Source organism: Cannabis sativa, chromosome 7 (genome assembly GCF_029168945.1).
Source record: "Cannabis sativa cultivar Pink pepper isolate KNU-18-1 chromosome 7, ASM2916894v1, whole genome shotgun sequence".
Taxonomy (NCBI): domain Eukaryota; kingdom Viridiplantae; phylum Streptophyta; class Magnoliopsida; order Rosales; family Cannabaceae; genus Cannabis; species Cannabis sativa.
The window spans coordinates 11,613,056-11,616,665 of record NC_083607.1 but is presented as its reverse complement, the minus strand read 5'-3'; positions in this window follow the sequence as shown (position 1 = coordinate 11,616,665).

Genomic DNA, 3,610 nt, shown 5'->3' with positions numbered 1-3,610 from the left:
ATAAAAATATTTTAATGTATGTATATAATTTTATTGCCATGCTACATATATTTAATTATTATTTGTATATTTTTTGATTGTATGATTATTTATTTTAAATAATATTTAATTAGTTTTTATTTTATTATATATAATGGTCATGGTATATATATTTTAATTGTGGTATATAATTTGGTTATATAGTATACATAAATATATATATGTATTAGTAATCTATATTTTTATTATTATTATTTTTTGTATATATATTTTGGTGTATGTATTTTTTGTTATACGGTATATAATTTTTTTAAATAATATTTAAGTTTTATTTTCTATTGTCTTTTTGTTGACATGATGTATAATTTTATTAGCATCCTATATATTTTTATTTTTATTTGTTGTTATTATTATATATGTTTTTATTGTAAGGTATATATTTTATGTTATATGGTATATAAGTTTTATTGTATAGTATATCATTTTATTTTAGATAATGCATGTTTAGTTTTTATTTTAGTATACATAAAGGTGATATATAATTTTTTTAATATGATATATATAATTTTTTTTAATAATATTATATTATTTTGTTTTATTTTTTATTGTAGGTATATACGTTTTATTGTATGGTATATGATTTTTGTTGTCTATAATATATTATTTATATTTAATATGATATTTAGTTTCTATTTTATTGTATATAAATTTTTTGGTATGTATTCATATTTTAATGGTGATATATATAATTTTGTTAGCATGATATATATATTTTTTGAGTATGAATTTAGTATTGTTATAATTTATTTGTGGTATATAATTTTATTACTACGGTATATTAATTTTCTGCACTACGATATATCTAATACTGCTGTATATATTTAAATGATCTAATATATTTATTTATTTTTGTTACAATATAATAATATGCAATACTAAAAAAATTATGTAACTTAATTTTGTTATTATAAATATTTTTTTTTAAAAAAATATGTGATAAATCTATTTTTATAATTTTTATTAGCTAATTTATTAGATTTGGCCATTTTCTTAATTTTTTTAAAAAGTGGACATTTACTAACTTAGTTACCAAATTTAGGGCCATTTTGCATCTCAACCCTTTTTAAAATCTTTTACTGTATGTCATTATAGATTTTTAGAGTCTTACACGAGACTCAGGGCCCGTTTGGCATAATTTTTTAAAAAGCTAAAAGCTGCTTTTCAAAAAAACTGTTATAAAAAAGTGTTTGGTAAGCAGTTAAGAAACAGCTTATTAAACAATTTATGGAAAAACTACAGTTAAAAGCTAAAGTTAGTACAACCCAACTTTTAGAAAAAGTTGTTCTGATTAAAGGCTAATTATGATTTTTTCTCCCAAAACTTTTACATGTACCAAATCATGTTACCTGAACTTTTTTGGCCATTAAAATTCCCGCTGAAATATTGAGATTATTAGATTTAAGAACTTTTATCTAATTTTAGTAAAAAAATTCTAACATGGATGAAAGTTCAGTGGGCATGATGCAGCATATATCAATGTTCGAGGGGCATAATTTGGTAGATATCAAAGTCTGGGGAGCATGGTTTAGTACATAAACAATCATTGAAACAGTAAAATTGAATGAAATTAGAAAAAAGTCCTTAAATCTAACAATTTCAATAGTTCAGGGGAATTTTTAACGGCGAAAAAAGTTCAGGGGCATGATTTGGTACATGTCAAAGTTCGGGGAAAAAAAAATCCTAATTAGCCTTGATTAAAAGACTATAATAAATTATCTTTTACTAAAAATTTATTTACCACAAATAATTTTTGAATGAAAAAATATTTAAATTTCTCTTTTTATTTAGTTTTAAAATATATTTTATATTTATATTTTTTATTATGAACAAATAATATCAACTTATATTTCTCATAAATTATAATTTTTTTTACAAGTGATAAAAATATAATATAAAAATATTAAAAATTATTTTTATCAAATGCATATACATTTACACTATGAAAAAATAATTAAAAATATATAGAAAAAAAAAAATTTATATAACACATTTTTATATATATATTTATGATTATAATGAATTAGATTAAAATATTCTCATTATTATAATAAAATCTTAACAACTAACAGCACTTTAAAATTTATAATTTACCAAACACTCAGCTTAGCTTTTTTCTACAGTTCTACTACAGCTATTTTTTCTCACAGCACAGCTATAGCTGCTTTTCCGCCACAGCACATATCTGCCAAACTAGCCCTCAGAAGATAACACTGATTTTATTTTATTTTTTAAAATATTAATTTCAAATAATATAGTACTCTTGAGTGAAATAGGAATCAAATTTTATTTAATTTTTTTTTTACAAGTTAATCTCTATATAGCATTTTCTTTTTTCAAATATATTTGATGAAATAAATAAAATTGTTGATGCGATTTTTGTCATTTTTTCTAAGAAAATCGTAAGAAACAAGAGGATTATGAAAAATTTATTTTGCTAAATAAAACACCATAAATGAAAAGGGCACCAATGATTTATAGTTGTTCACCATCAAGTCACGTTGCGTCTACTTTATTTTTATCAATTTAATTCGACACAACAGAGTTATATTCTCAAAAGTGTGTGGATAATAGTACAAAAAGAAATTTCTAAGCCAAATCAATATCTAAGCTTATGGGTAAAAGGCTCATAGGAGACCCAATACCATAAACCATATAATAATAGTCGTAGTAATGTTCTTAGGAACAACACACAAATGGGAGCAAGAAAAGAGAATGATCTCTTATTCCTGATAGCTATGTATATATCAATAGTGTTTGAGTAATGGAGGCTTGGTGTCGACAAAGTGTGAAGAACTCAAGGAGAAGATGAAGAAAGAAGATCTGAAGGGATTATTGAGATTTATGCCCTAAAAGTAAGTAATGAATGGATAATATATTAGAGAATATATAAAATATAATTATATGATAAATTATATATATATATATTTTTTTTTTGAGTCAAAGTGAAAATTTCATTTAAACACTTTCAGCCATTACAATAGGCTTAAAATCAACAGAAACATTATGCTGATTAAAAACAAATTCTGACGAAAAACAAGACTCTCTAGCAAGACAATGAGCAACCCTATTTGCAGATCGTTTAACAAACTTTAAAGAAACATTATTTAAAGACGAGAGTAAAACTCGACAATCATCAACAAGTAATCCAAACTGAGAAGGCATTAAAATTGAACTATGAATAGCTTGAACCACCACCAAAGCATCAGTTTCAATGACTACATTGGGCCATTGCTTTCTTTCGATCCAACTTAACGCCTCCTTAATCCCAATGGTCTCAGCAATCTCAGACTTAACAACCCCAAGTCGAGACTCAGAAATTGCTTCAAGAAGAGAACCATTCGAATCACGAGCTACGCAACCATAACCAAACTTGTTTTGTTCTTGAAAAATAGCCCCATCAACATTAATCTTGACCATATTAGCAATTGGTTTCTTCCACCGCTCATCGACATTATTAATATCATGAATTAACAATGCCCCCGTCTTTTGAGATTGAGCAGTACAATATTGGTCAAGCACTATTCTAGCCGATCGGACCACATCAATAGCAGAACAACTTTTATTATTCCAT